At 43.1% G+C, this 15,849-nt stretch overlaps 1 protein-coding gene across 1 annotated transcript in view; it reads right to left on the reverse strand.

Annotated features, from left to right (window-relative positions):
- The window catches only part of LOC110528152 (G protein-coupled receptor 22-like), a 29,278-nt gene extending 13,896 nt beyond the window's left edge, over positions 1–15,382 (reverse strand). The window contains exon 1 of the mRNA XM_036983692.2: positions 14,978–15,382. The gene's annotated coding sequence lies outside the window, so the exon portion shown is untranslated. The remainder of the gene's footprint in view (positions 1–14,977) is intronic.
- Positions 15,383–15,849: the final 467 nt, after the last annotated feature.

Consider the following 15,849-nt stretch of genomic DNA (forward strand, 5'->3'; position numbering starts at 1 on the left):
ATCTCTCCTCGTGGGGCATCAATGACCATGAGGAAGGTGAGGGATCAGCCCAGAACTACATGGCAGGACCTGGTCAATGACCTGAAGAGAGCTGGGACCACAGTCTCAAAGAAAACCATTAGTAACACACTACGCCGTCATGGATTAAAATCCTGCAGCGCACGCAAGGTCCCCCTGCTCAAGCCAGCGCATGTCCAGGCCCGTCTGAAGTTTGCCAATGACCATCTGGATGATCCAGAGGAGGAATGGGAGAAGGTCATGTGGTCTGATGAGACAAAAATAGAGCTTTATGGTCTAAACTCCACTTGCTGTGTTTGGAGGAAGAAGAAGGACCCCAAGAACACCATCCCAACCGTGAAGCATGGAGGTGGAAACATCATTCTTTGGGGATGCTTTTCTGCAAAGGGGACAGGACGACTGCACAGTATTGAGGGGAGGATGGGTGAGGCCATGTATCGCGAGATCTTGGCCAACAACCTCCTTCCCTCAGTAAGAGCATTGAAGATGGGTCGTGGCTGGGTCTTCCAGCACGACAACGACCCGGAACACACAGCCAGGGCAACTAAGGAGTGGCTCCGTAAGAAGCATCTCAAGGTCCTGGAGTGGCTTAGCCAGTCTCCAGACCTGAACCCAATAGAAAATCTTTGGAGGGAGCTGAAAGTCCGTATTGCCCAGCGACAGCCCCAAAACCTGAAGGATCTGGAGAAGGTCTGTTTGGAGGAGTGGGCCAAAATCCCTGCCGCAGTGTGTGTAAACCTGGTCAAGAACTACAGGAAACGTATGATCTCTGTAATTGCAAACAAAGGTTTCTGTACCAAATATTAAGTTATGCTTTTCTGATGTATCAAATACTTATGTCATGCAATAAAATGCAAATTAATTACTTAAAAATCATACAATGTGATTTTCTGGATTTTTGTTTTAGATTCCATATCTCACAGTTGAAGTGTACCTATGATAAAAAATTACAGACGTCTACATGCTTTGTAAGTAGGAAAACCTGCAAAGTGTATCAAATACTTGTTCTCCCCACTGTATATGCATTTTTTACTTGACTTGACAAAAACCTGACTTGACTTGTTCTTAGAATGCATGACATGGACGTGACTGGAGACTCGACCTGTTCTGCTTGTGACTCGACTTGAGACTTATCCTTGTGACTTGAGACTTGGACCATGTGACTTGAGACTTGTTTGAGACTCGAAAAAAGTGTTATTTGGTCCCACCTCTGGTGGTGTCATCTGCAAACTTGGGTAGTTTGACTGATGTATTATTGGAGGTGCAATCATTAGTGTAGTCTAGAGTAGAGGTGAGAGCAAGCACCCTTGCGGCGCTCTGTGCTGAGGGATAAAGAGTTCGAAAGGTGATTTCCCAGCTTCAGGTGTTGCGTCCTTTTGGTCAGGAAGTCAGTGATCCACTGACAGGTTGAGCTGGACACATTCAGCTGGGAGAGTTTGTCTTGTAGAAATTCTGGGATGATGGTATTGAATGCAGAGCTAAAGTCCACACACATTATCCTTGCATATGTCTTTGGGTTATCGAGGTGTTTGAGGATGTCTTGTAGGCCCATGTTGACAGCGTCGTCCACAGACCTGTTAGCTCTGTAGGCAAACTGCAGTGGGTCGAGGGAGGCGTCAGTGATGGTTTTTAGATTGGACAGTACCAGGCACGCAAAGGGTTTCATGATGACTGACTGAGGTGAGCACTACAGGTCTGTAGTCGTGAATATATAATTGAAAAGAGGGGAGAGCTGGTCAGCGCAGTGCTTAAAGCTGCAATATGTAATTTAAATAAGAATTTGTTCTTAACGAACTTGCCTGGTTAAAAAAATATTCATAATTTAAAGTTGGTTTTGTACACCAGCTTCAAACAGCTGAAAATACAATATTTTTGGTCATTGAAAATATAGCGGTTTAGATAAAGCGTTTTTTCACAGCGGTTTAGATAAACTGAAATTGGGCAAACTATTAGCATTTTAGCAACAGGAAATGGCAGAGCGATTTCTGCATATTGCACCTTTAAGTGTGGCTGGCAGCGTTCCTGCTGTTCTGTTTCCTAAAGGGGTGGGGGAAGGGGAGGGCAGCCTGGGACAGGATGGCGGGGACCTGGGATGGCAGAGGGGTAGAGTAGAGAGGAGCCTGAAGAGGTATGGGGAAGGGAGGGGTGGGATTGAGTAGATGGGTGAGAGGCGGAAGTAGCAAGGAGAGGGAGGTGGGGGGGGGGGGGGGTATTGTCTTGGTGATTGAGGAGACATTGTGAGTCAAATCTGCAGTAAAACTGGTTTAGTTTATTCAGCAGTGAGGGGTCATCTGCCGTCAGAGCTTTTGGTTTGTAGTTGGTCATTTGTTTTAGTCCTTTCCAGACAAACAAGCAGTCGTTGCTGGAGAACTATTGCTGTAGCCTGACTTTGTACTGCTGTTTGGCTGCCTTAATTCCTGAGAGTAGCTTTTTCTTGGCCTCTCTGTAGAGGTCCCCGGTCTTTCTCCTGTGGTCTTCCTCTCTGGCAGAGCAGAGAGCCCTGCGGGCTTCCACTTTTGCACTGGAGAGCCCTGAGCTCACCAGTGAACCATGGCTTGTCGCTGCTGTTTGATACAAAAGTGTTTGATGGGATGCAGTTCTCCCCACACACACCACACTCCACTGGCTTCCAGTTGAAGCTCGAATCCTCTACAAGATCATGGTACTTGCCTACGGAGCAGCAAGAGGAACTGCCCCTCCCTACCTATGCTCAAACCTTACACCCCAACCGAGCACTCAAAGCACTCCCTCCCCTCCAAAAAAACACTTTCGTAAACGAACACTCGTACTTGACTCTTTTCCCGCTTACTAGCTCTGACTTTGCTGATAGCTACTTTATTGAGGAAAAATTTACTTACTATGACTGTGATATGTGGTTGTTCCACCTAGCTATTTTAAGATGAATGCACTAACTGTAAGAGTGTCTGCTAAATGACAAAAAAATGTAACAATGTAAAAATGTAAGGAGAGGTAAACTCAAGTTATTCCTTTTGACAAGAGGCGAGAGGGTGAAGAGAGTACCAAGAGGCAGAGCCAGAGAGAGAGAGAGAGATAGATGGTGTTGAGAAATGGCAGGGAGAAAAAAATGGAAGTAAAAGAGGTTGACAGAGAACAATGGATTAATCTTTTCACTAGTTGCAAAGAAAAAGCCATATCTCAGACCGGCCAATACAAATAAAAGATTAAGATGGGCAAAAGAACACAGACACTGGACAGAAGAACTAGAAGGCCAGCATCCCGGAGACGCCTCTTCACTGTTGACGTTGAGACTGGTGTTTTGCGGGTGCGATTTAATGAAGTTGCCAGTTGAGGACTAATGAAGCGTCTGTTTCTCAAACTAGACACTAATGTACTTTCTATTCTGGTTAGAGCCAGTTCTGTGAAGGGAGTTGTACACAGCGTTGTACGAGATCTTCAGTTTCTTGGCAATTTATCGCATGGAATAGCTTTAATTTCTCAGAACAAGAATAGACTGACGAGTTTGAGAAGAAAGTTATTTGTTTCTGGCCATTTTGAGCCTGTAATCGAATTCACAAATGTTGATGCTCCAGATACTCAACTAGTCTAAAGGCCAGTTTTATTGCCTCTTTAATCAGAACACCAGTTTTCAGCTGTGCTAACATAATTGCAACAGGGTTTTCTAATTATCAATTAGCCTTTTAAATGATCAACTTGGATTATTGGAATTGGAACACAGGACTGATGGTTGCTGATAATGGGCCTCTCTGTACACCTATGTAGATATTCCATTAAAATCAGCCGTTTCCAGCTACAATTGTCATTTACAACATTAACAACATCTACACTGTATTTCTGATCAATTTGATGTTATTTTAATGAACAAAAAAATGGACTTTTCTTTCAAAAACAAGGAAATTTCTAAGTGACCCCAAACTTTTGAGTGTATGTAGCCTGAGAAACAAGGTTCATGAAATTGACATCTTACTAACATCAGAAAACATTCATATTCTGACCATCTCTGAAACACACATAAATAATTCCTTTGATGATGCAGTAGCAGCTATACATGGTTATAGCATATACAGAAAAGATAGGAATGCAAATGGAGGAGGTGTATATGCTATACATGTCCAGAGTAATATTCCTGTTAGGCTGAGAGACGATCTCATGTCAGATGATGTGGAAGTAATATAGCTACAGGTTCATCTGCCTTACCTAAAGCCTATTCTCATAGGAAGTTAGTATAGACCACCGAGTGCTAAAAGTGTCACACCCTGATCTGTTTCACATGTATTTGTGATTGTCTCCACCCCTGTCCAGGTGTCACCAATCTTGCCCATTATTCCCAGTGTATTTATTCCTGTGTTCTCTGTTTGTCTGTTGCCAGTTCGTCTTGTCTTGTCAAGCGTACCAGTGTGCTTTTCCGAGCTCCTGGTTTTTCCTAGTCTCCGTTTTTCTAGTCCTCCCGTTTCTGACCTCTTGCCTGCCCTAACACTAAGCCCGCCTGCCTGACCACTCAGCCTGCCCTGATCTCGAGCCTGCCTGCCGCCTTGTACCGTTTGAACTCTGGTTTATTAACTTTTGCCTGTCCTCGACCTGCCTCTTGCCTGCCCCTTGTTGTTTAATACATTTCAGAGACTCGAACCATCTGTGTCCTGTGTCTGCATTTGGGTCTCACCCGGTGCCGTTATAAAAGTCATAATTTGAACTATACAGATAATGTATGTGATATCACCAGAGCGATGTATTATATTTGTTGTGTTTTGTTTCCTTTTTGGACCACACGAAGAGTAGCCGCTGCCTTGGCAGCAGCTGATTGGGAATCCTAATAAAATACTAATGCACTCGCCTGTGTGTGTTATTTGGCCAGCCAAGTATGCAGTAAACAGTGAACAGTACAGCTGGAAGCAAGGTGACACACCACAGACACAATGCCCAGCAGGCATGTGATTGACAGGCCAGACAGAGATGGAGGGGATAGGGGAAGAGATGAAGACAACCAGCCTCATGTTCTATTTAACAACAACCCAAATAGAGGAGAAACGAGGGGAAAATGCTAGTCCCTGAGGTCATTAAAGTTTGATGGCAGATCCAGCACATCTCCCCAACCAGGAGCAAAAACTCCTAACAAAAAACAAGCAATCAATCAACTGATTTGGCCAAAGTCAAAGGAACCAATAAGATCCCAGGCCTCTCATTACCCATTCAGAAGCTTAATTTGGACTCAGGGGGTGACATGAGAGCCTTGTGTGTTCCTCTGTGCCCTCTTCATTAGTTTGACTCTGTTCAGATTGATTTGTGACTGGAACAAACTTTGCACCAGTCACACATCATTGTTCTCAGAAAGACAGCAAGTTCTACCACCTCACCTAGCAGGCAACCAATAGACCTTGCTTATGGCTATCGAGCTCATGACGTTCAATTTGATCAAACTACTAGCCTCAACCAGCAGATAGAAACATTGTTTTAGAACTTATAATATAATTAAGTGCACACTGTCTTGTTGACAGATTTAACAAATAAACACAAAACACAGTATTTATTGGTCCTAAGTAGAGGTGTGTCACTCTAACCAGAGCGAGAACTCTGCTCCATCTACTACAGTTATGGGGCTCTGTTGCTATGGTATAGGTGAGAGTTGACTGACAGCTAGTCAAGCTCCTATAGTTCCACTGTCACAGGAGGCAAATCTATAAACAGATCCGGCTGTCAATGTGACAGGTTCTCATTAAGACACACACACACACACACACAGCAATGGCCTTGGGAGACAAAATGGTGTGACATCTGCAAAAGGACAGAGACCACCACTAAATCGAGAGTGAAAATATAGTGATAAAGTGTATTGATAGATGGGTACTGACAGACAGAGGGAGCAAGGGGGAGGGACAGAGAAAGAGAGAGGTGGGTTGGAGAAAGTGAGAGAGTGATAGCGAGAGAGAGAGAAAGAGAATAAGAGGGCTAGAGAGAGAGAGATGGGAAGAGAGTGAAGAGACTGCTGACTCATGGCTGTCTTAGGTGTTTCTAATGTCCGCAGTGAGACAATCGATCAAAGGCTTAATTTTCCCACTCAATTCATCCCGCAGTGCTAACCGCTAGCAGCCACCAGCTGGGCCAGCAGCCTCCCTGGAAGCCAACCAACACCTAGCAGAAAAAGCAGCCTGTCCAAGCCCAACACAGAGCATGCTACTGCCAGCTCAATGCAAAGAAGCCAAATGAGAAAAGAAATGTAGCTGCCTAGTTCACTCTATTTTCTCTGGACAGTCATCAATAGTAAATAGAAATATTCATACTACGGCTAGCGCTACTGGGATATGCTATTTAAATCTGACAGTAAAATAATAGAATACGCTCCACCTGTCATTTTCACTTCTGCTCAGTTCGCTTAATGCACACCCCCACCACCCAACCATACACTGATATACACACTCACATGTACACACACTGCCTACTGCGTCCTGCCTCAGAGATGGCTACGTCACGCACGAGCACACACACGCCATATTGTGCCACCAATACACACAGCCTATCCCACCATCCACTGCTTCAAACCCCCACACAGGAACATGTCCTCTATCCCACATCCCCACCAACAAACCACACAAACCTACTCCCCTTTGAAGATTGATAACCATCTGTGGTAACTTACATCTTGTGTGTTTAAAAGACTGCTGGATCCCATCCACCTGTTTGAGAGTGAGAGTGAGACAGAAAGAGAGAAAAAGAAAGGGGGGATGTAGGGAAGGAGTGATGAATGGGAGGGAGGTATAGAGTTGCAGATGGATGTTGAGTCGTGTAATCGCTTGAGGGGAATGTTTGAGCCCTATTCACTCCCTCTATCCAGCTCTCATTTGACCACTCCCAAACCCTCCTCCTCTTCTCTCCTCTTTCCCATCCATCATGCCTCCACCTTCTCTTGCTCGTTTTCTCTCTCCATATTTTCAGTATCTCCTCAATGTATTGAGATCTTTAAAGCTCTTTCTGAATCAGCTATAATATCAATTAAAAACAGATTTCCAATGGAAATCTCTGTAATCACAATTCTACTAATTTCTATCACCAACATTTTGTATTTCCTTATAAATACTAATACTTGCTCTTTAAAAGAGCCTTTGATTCCCACTATCTCTCTCTGCCTTACTCACACAAACGGACACAGATGGCCTAACACCTACACAAAACAGCCCACAACTCACCCATCCAGCAACACATCCACATGCCTGAGGTGAACCCAAATCCTGTCCAAAATGGCCCTGGTACAGTAAGGCAGAGGAACCCTAAGGATAGCTATAGATGAAGAGGACCTTGATCTCTAGGTAACCCTTGGGTCCTGGGGAAGTGTCATCATTATCATGTGTCGGCTTATCAGATTGTTGTCAATGGAAGTTGCTTTAGCATCCGTTATAAAACCTTCTCACATCACATAACTATCCCCAGCCCGAGAGACCAAGTCTGTCATTTAGCCATTACAAGTACCAGCCCATCAATAAGGCCAATCAAGACCGCAATGCAATCAAGCCTCTTTAAAAAAGAGAATGAATCCAAATCAGGCGCCACTGAGTCACTGTATAATCAAGCTATGACGGAGAGGGTTTAAACATAGCAGGCCGCATGGAGAGAAATTATGATGCTGGTAGGTTGTGTATTCTAGCACAATGTGATATGTAGTGCTGTTGAACAATAACTTAGTGGATTATAATTACATTCATTAGGATACATTTTTTTTCCCATAATTACTCCCACATTACTTGAGGGGTTTTAAGTGCTAAGCGGTGCTAAGCAACGGTGGCGTCACAAACCTTTCTGTCATGAGGCGTGAATGAGTTCCGTCTGGGGCACAAATGGCCATTTTAGGTGAAAAAAACATGACAATCTCATAAATTGTGAGGACCAGCTTCACAGAAATTGCACTGTTTTACAAGAAAAGCATTCAAATCCTGTGTATTTTTCTGACCTGGCCTGGGTTTCAAATACTTAAAAAATGTATTCAAATACTTTGAGCTTTGCTTGAGTCTACCTGGCGTGCCAGATGGGCAGGTTTGCAATTTTAGTAGGCTACTTTTCTGTTGGTTGACAGGCTCAATCAAGTATTTGAATCAAATTCACAAGTATTTGAAACTCAGGTGTGGTATTTTCCCCATTGTCATTCCATGCCCCCCCCCCACAGACACACACAAACATGAAAATTAAAGTTTTCGCAGACAGTTTGCCACTTTTAGGAAGTGTTTATGTATGAATTCGTCCCAGATAAGCAGGCTGCTGGTGTTGGGACGGAGGTGTAGTTTTGTTTTACCATACGCCAGAGTCCCATAGTAACATTTCAGTTCAACATCTGCCTGAACAAGCCAAGGGAGAGAGAGAGGGGGGAGAGGGAGAAGGAGAGAAAAACAGGAACAGAGAGATGGGTAGATCAAGAGAGGTTACATTGTTAGAGCAAAGGGAAAGAAAGAGAAAAGGACAGAGGATAGACACAGACATGACAGATATGAGAGGCCTAAGTAGGGTTAAAGTGATGAAGTTAAATCTCTCCAGAAGGCAATTAGAGCTCAATGAATCCCATCTATCTCCTGCAGACAGGGCGTCATTTGGGCAGGAGGGGAGGGCCACTACTGTCATCTCCCTCACTCCCTCCGCTAGGCTAACACACTGCAGTGACAGACCTCAACAACAGAAGGAAAGGGAAACCAGCACCATACCGTCCTGCACGTGGCCTTGTCATACTACACATGTACACACGCATACAGGCACACACACTCTCACACCCATGAACGGATGCACACGGGCACACATAACAAGGACACACCCACGTGCACACGTTCACACACATGTGGAGACACACAGCAAGCGCACACACGTATGCACTCACACAGACACATGAACGGATAAAAAAAGCACACACATTTGTGTTTTATCTCCCCACTTTCACAGCGATCTCCCCCTCCTTGATGGCATATCTCTCCTTAGTGTCTCCCTCAACCTCACTGGCGATTTATCTTTCCATCTATCCATTTTGTCTGCTTTTCATGTGTCCCTCCTGTGTCCCTCCCTCCCACCCCCTCTCCTTACTTTTATCCTATCTAGCTTTGGATCACACACATCTCTCTCACTTTCTCGATGTATTTATTGTGCGGTGGAGAAATCTCTTCTCGTCACTCATTATCTTGGATCAGTGAATTAATTGCAATGTGCTTCTAATTTCACATAGCCACCTCACTGCTTTACACAGGGGAAAAGTCTGCACAGTAGAACTGTGTAAAACTGAACCCTCTTCATATTCATTTGTATTCATCCAACCCTGTTCAAACCTTCTGAGTCAGAGAGAGAAAAGATTAGAGATGGTTTTGGATGACTTTAAATATCCGGCCATGAAGAATAAGCCGAGGCCGCGGATCCGTACGTAACCGTCCCGCCCCCCTGGATCTTTTTTTCCCCAGAGCTGAAGGTCCGATTCAAGTTCTGCACGTGTTATTTTACGCACTATTTTGTTTTTACGTATCTGCTGCTCTACCTCCCCTTCACGTTTCTCTCTTTATTCACCTTCTCCTGAACCCTCAACCAATTTGATCGACATGATGATGTAGCCTATGTCTCGGCCTTATATTACTAAGGGTAATTTAGGACGAAGCCTGCCACTTTCTCCGTCTGTTGTAACCAAGGATATTGCAGCAGCATAAGCAGGGCGCAGTCTACACATTGCATTGGGGAAAAACAATCTGCTTTTTAAACACACACATACATTTGCGATGATGTAATCTTTATAGTTATGCTGCCGTATTGTATCCTGAAAAAGAACACTATTACTTTGACTGCTTTTCTGCTCCCTACCATGCCAATGTTGCAATGATGATGAAAAAATGTAATTAAATCATTATTTAGACTGCATGTCTGTGTCTTGCTTGTGTTTGTTATGCTGCCTAAATAGCTGCATGTACTCCCTTCTGAAAAAAGAACATGACATTGCTAATTAGACTGCCTGTTTGTGTCATGCTTATGTTTGCAATAGCCTAGCCTACTGTTCCAACAGACAAAGACGTTTATTAAACAACATATCGATCATGTGCAACATGTCGAAGTTGGTAGACTACAACAGGACAAGACGTCCGATCATTGAAGCGGCAGCAGAGTGAGCAGCAGCTATGCAAAAAAATATATATACGTACTGTAGAGACCTCTCGGACCTTTAGTTGGCAGGAAGAAAGGTCCAGGAAAAGTTGGATCTGCAACCACTCTGTTAAGAATAATAGTCTCCAGCAGTCTTAGGAAATAGCTGGAACCAGTGAGTCTGTGTACTGTAGGCCCTCAGATTCACAACTCAAAAGCCCATCAGATTTACCAACACAGATGAAAACATACTCTATGAACACATTCAAAACCACAAATGACTTAACCGTAGACAACTGCCTTAAACAACAACCTTTCTTAGCCTTTCTTATTTCTGATGTCCCTAGACTTCCAGGCAAATTGTGACTCTCATGATGTTGTGAAATCTTAGGATAGTGAGTGTATTAACCTCTACATCAGAACATTCAGTGCATTACAGAACAACTGTAGGAGAGAGCAAATATTTGACTCATTGTACAGAAATCAAATATGACAGCTTCGCTCAATTACTGCAGCAGCTAGCTGTAGAGTGACACATTTGTAAAAATATATTCCCCCACCACATCGACCATCAAATCCTCCATGAATACACACACGTGCACCACATCATGCACAGAAAGACAAACACCAAACAAACACTCTAGTGTGCAAAATTGTAAATTGTATGCACACACACGTTCTTTCTCTCGCTCGCACTCTCTCTCACACGCACACACACAGGGCTGGCTCCAGGCACAAGAGTCATAAGTGTTTTTTAAATGTATTTTTATAAAGTCAGCGGGGGTCTCAACTTACTTTTGAGCGTTAGAATAGTAGAAGACTCAAGGTGCAAGTTCGAAATTTGGGTGTGCATCAGTAGTTCTCTTGTTTTGTCAGTAACTGACAGTCATTCAATTAGCCATGTCAGCTAACAATTTTTACATTGGTAAGTTAGTCTAGATAGTTATCTAAACTTTTAGTAATCCTGGCTGAAAAGCCAACCAGGCACACAGGGCACGTGCCCAGGGGCCCTGACCTCCAGGGGGCCCCCATTGATTTTGCTAGTCACTCCCACTCAGATATCATTCCATGACATAAGTCATGACAAAATGTGTAGAATAGCGGGAAATTAGCTTTAAAACATTATCTCTGCCCCATGGAAAAATGTGTAGAACTGCAGAAAACCTGCAAAATATTCTCTATGCCTGCCCCATGGCTAAACGTGTAGAATTGCAGAAAATTAACATTAAAACTCACGTTTTTCTCTGCCGTCAAGAGGGGGGAGCCACAAAAAAAATGTGAGTGGAATGGGAATTGTTTTTTTGAGACATCCCTTTGGGTTTCACAACAGGGACTCCCCAAGCTACAATAGGAATGAGGAGAAAAGCAGCTCCCATAACTGTGTGACTACACAGCCTCTTTGATAACAGTAGGCCTATCGGTTATAGAGATACTTTATTCTAGTAATCCATAGGCTGGTTCTGAAACAAAACACTCAGATGCTATAGAAGTTTATATAGTAGCCTAGGCCTATATAAACACATACATACAGTGCTAGTCCAAAGTTTGGACACACCTACTCCTTCAAGAGGTTGTCTTTATTTTGACTATTTTCTACATTGCAGCTTATTAGTGACGACATCAAAACTATGAAATAACACATATGGAATCATGTAGTAACCAAAAAAGTATTAAACAAATCAAAATATATTTTAGATTTTAAAAGTATGCACCCTTTGCTTTGAGGACAGCTTTGCACACTCCCAGCATTCTCTCAACCAGCTTCGCCTGGAATGCTTTTCCAACAGTTGAAATAGTTCCCACATATGCTGAACACTTGTTGGCTGCTTGTCCTTCACTCTGCCGGCCAACTTATCCCAAACAATCTCAATTGGGTTGAGGTTGGGTGATTGTGGAAGTCCAGTCATCTGATGCAGCACTCCATCACTCTCCTTGGTCAAATAGCCCTTACACAGCCTGGAGGTTTGTTGAGTAATTTTTCTGTTGAAAAACAAATGATAGTCCCACTAAGCGCAAACCAGATGGGATGGCTAGCCATGCTGGTTAATTGTGCCTTGAATTCTAAATAAATCACAGACAGTGTCACCAGCAAAGCACCCCCACACCATCACACCTCCTCCTCCTCCATGCTTCACAGTGGGAACCACACATGCTGAGATCATCCGTTCACCTACTCTGCGTCCCACAAAGACATGGCAGTTGGAACCAAAAATCTCATATTTGGACTCACCAGATTAAAGTACATATTTCCACGGTCCAGTCCATTGCTCGTGTTTTTTGGCCCAAGCAAGTCTCTTCTTCTTATTGGTGTATTTAATAGCGGTTTCTTTGCAGCAATTAGACCATGAAGTACTGATTCACGCAGTCCCCTCTGAACAGTTGATGTTGAGATATGTCTGTTACTTGTACTCTGCGAAGTATTTATTTGGGCTGCATTCTGAGGTGCAGTTAATGAACTTATCCTCTGCAACAGAGGTAACTCTGGGTCTTCCTTTCCTGTGGAGGTCCTCATGAGAGCCAGTTTCATCATAGTGCTTGATGGCTTTTGACACTGCACTTGAAGAAACTTTCAAAGTTCCTGACATTTTCCAGATTGACTGACCTTCATGTCTTAAAGTAATGATGGACTGTTGTTTCTCTTTGCTTATTTGAGCTGTTCTTGCCATAATATGGACTTGGTCTTTTACCAAATAGGGCTATCTTCTGTATAACACCCTTAACTTGTCACAACACAACTGATTGGCTCAAACGCATTAAGAAGGAAAGAAATTCCACAAATTAACTATGAACAAGGCACACCTGTTAACTTCTTGGCGCACCCATCCCGTTAGCGGGATCATTTTCGTCAACATCCTCTGAATTGCAGAGCGCCAAATTAAAATGTAATTTAATATAGCAAAACACAGCTTAGCTTGTTGTTAATCCACCTGGTGTGTCAGATTTCAAAAAAGCTTTACAGCAAAAGCTATCCAAGCATTTATGTTAGGACATCGCTCTCAGCAGACAAAACATCACAAACAGCTAGCAGCAAAGTAGATTGGTCACGAAAGTCAGAAAGGCAATAAAATTAATCGCTTACCTTTGATGATCTTCGGATGTTTGCACTCACGAGACTCCCAGTTACACAATAAATGTTCCTTTTGTTCCATAAAGATTATTTTTATATCCAAAATACCTCCATTTGGTTGGCGCATTTTGTTCAGAAATCCACAGGCTCGAGCGGTCACGACGGGGCAGACGAAAATTCCAAATAGTATCCGTAAACTTCGTAGAAACATGTCAAACATTTTTTATAATCAATCCTCAGGTTGTCTTTACAATAAATAATCAATAATATTTCAACCGGACCGTAGCTTTTTCATTAGGAGAGAGAGAGAAATTGTCTGCTCCAAGCTGTTGCGCATGCAAAACACTGCTGGCACCCAGCAATCCACTGATGTGATGTGACCGTTCTCGCTCATTTTTCAGAATAAAAGCCTCAAACTATGTCTAAAGACTGTTCACACCATTTGGAAGCCATAGAGAAAGGAATTTGGTTGATATCCCTTTAAATGGAGGGAAGGCATGCAATGGAACAGGGAGATTTGTTTCTCTTAGGCACTTCCTGGTTGGATTTCCCTCAGGTTTTCGCCTGCAATATCAGTTATGTTATAGTCACAGACAATATTGACAGTTTTGGAAAGTTGAGTGTTTTTTATCCTAATCTGACAATTTATGCATATTCTAGATTCTGGGCCTGAGAAATAGGCAGTTTCATCTGGGTACGTTTTTCATCCAAACATCAAAACACTGCCCCCTACACTCAACAGGTTAATTGAAATGCATTCCAGGTGACTGACTATCTCATGAAGCTGGTTGAGAGAATGCCAAGAGTGTGCAAAGCTGTCATCATGCAAAGGGTGGCTACTTTGAAGACTTTCAAATATAAAATATATTTTGATTTGTTTAACACTTTCTGTTTTCCACATGATTCCATGTGTTATGTGTTATGTATTCACTATTATTCAAGAATTTTGAAAAAATAAAAATACCCCCCCTCCCCCCTCCCCCCTGGAATGTGTAGGTGTGTCTAAACTTTTGATTAGGGCTGTATAGTAGGCAGCCTATAGGGCAGGGATATAATATGGACGTGTGATTGTCTGATAGTACTCCATACATTTAGGTGATAAATGGATGCAGACTGCATGAAAACAAAGCTGTTTTACTACAGTAGTGCAACTGACTACCTAAAGGACTCTTTAGACTGAGTGCTACTAGTCCATCTAGTCTATGCTGTAACATGGCTCTTCTCTCATCTTCCTTAATTTTGCCTTTCTGGGACAAACTTAAACAAAATGCATTCATGGAATGAATTACATTTTTTTTTTTTTTTAAATACCCCTGCTATGTGACAGTCAGTGGTGTTTGCAATGACAATATGCCTCAATAGTAGTCTAACATTTAGCCTACTTGCCACAATGAAGCATACAAAAAAAACTAGACCATGTGTTACAGCATACACAGTAACAACTATGCACTTGGCGACTTATGTTTATTTGTCGTTCCAAAGCATCCATAAAAACTACTGAGCTGGTAATGACGCTCTATGGACGTCTCTTCCCGACCCTCTGGGCTGATCGCACACTTCTAACGACTCTGCGTCCTTGCCATGTGGCCTGAACTGCAACATGTGTGTTAATGTTGCATAATTCAAAATGTTTCAATTCAACAATTTCTTCCAACTTCTCTTGTATCAATGTCTAAAACAAACAAATTATCCTTCAATAGATAAATGAACTCTCAAGATGCAGTATATACATATATGTAGAGGATAACATGGCGGAAGGCTAACGGCAGCCTATAACCTATATAGAATTATAAACATAATGTAAATGGTTTAGTACTTTTTTTTACTTACCTCCTTGCGCCGGTTTAGGAGGGGAATTCCCGCTACATTCTACTGCAGGTGTCCGCGCGCTGCGCTATCTCTCGCGTGCACAGAGCACCAAAGCTCCAGGACAGCCCGCTTTCAGCGCGCGACGTGACCGGAATAATTTCGCGCCTTTAGCGCGGGATTGGTACGAAATCCTCCATGGGACAAGAAAGAGAGGTTAGTACCGACCTTTTTCTGTTCATAAATCAATTAATTCCTCAACCTTTTAGCGTTTTCCCTCTCTAGACGAAATCAGCTCATTGTCTCTACACAGAATGAAGCATCCCACACATGGATCAATCAAACGAAACGCATAGATTACACATGCACTGCAGCTGGCTGCCGCTCATAGAAGCGCAGCCAATCCAACCCTTCTCCAATATGGTCACTATCTGCAGGCATAAAGGAAGGCATGTAGGAAGGGGAGGCGGGTGGAGAAGGGGGGATTGAGCGCTATAGTTGGAGGGGGAATGGAATATGAGGGAGGGGGTGTGATGGGTATTGTTACAAGGACAACCTGAGATTCCTCAAGGGTGAATGCTCCCTAATAGTGATTCCTGAAACATTTCTGCTCCCTCTCACACACAGTACAACACTATATTACACCACCTCCACCTTCTCTATCTCTCAGGGTGGGTTTGTGAGGACAAGATGAAAGAATGGCAGGCCCGCTTGAGAAAAAATGGCCACTGTTTTCCTCTCTATTCAACAGATATTGTATTCAGACAATGTTCCGTTTCATTTGGTTATTTTCCTCTATTTCCCCCTGTATTTTCTAGAGGTGAGAGCTCCCCACAAGCAATCACATTGCCTTGAATATGAACGGGTGTCAGTGACGAGTGCAAAACTGAATTTCT

Source organism: Oncorhynchus mykiss, chromosome 7 (assembly GCF_057628025.1).
Source record: "Oncorhynchus mykiss isolate SJ-2025 chromosome 7, ASM5762802v1, whole genome shotgun sequence".
NCBI lineage: Eukaryota > Metazoa > Chordata > Actinopteri > Salmoniformes > Salmonidae > Oncorhynchus > Oncorhynchus mykiss.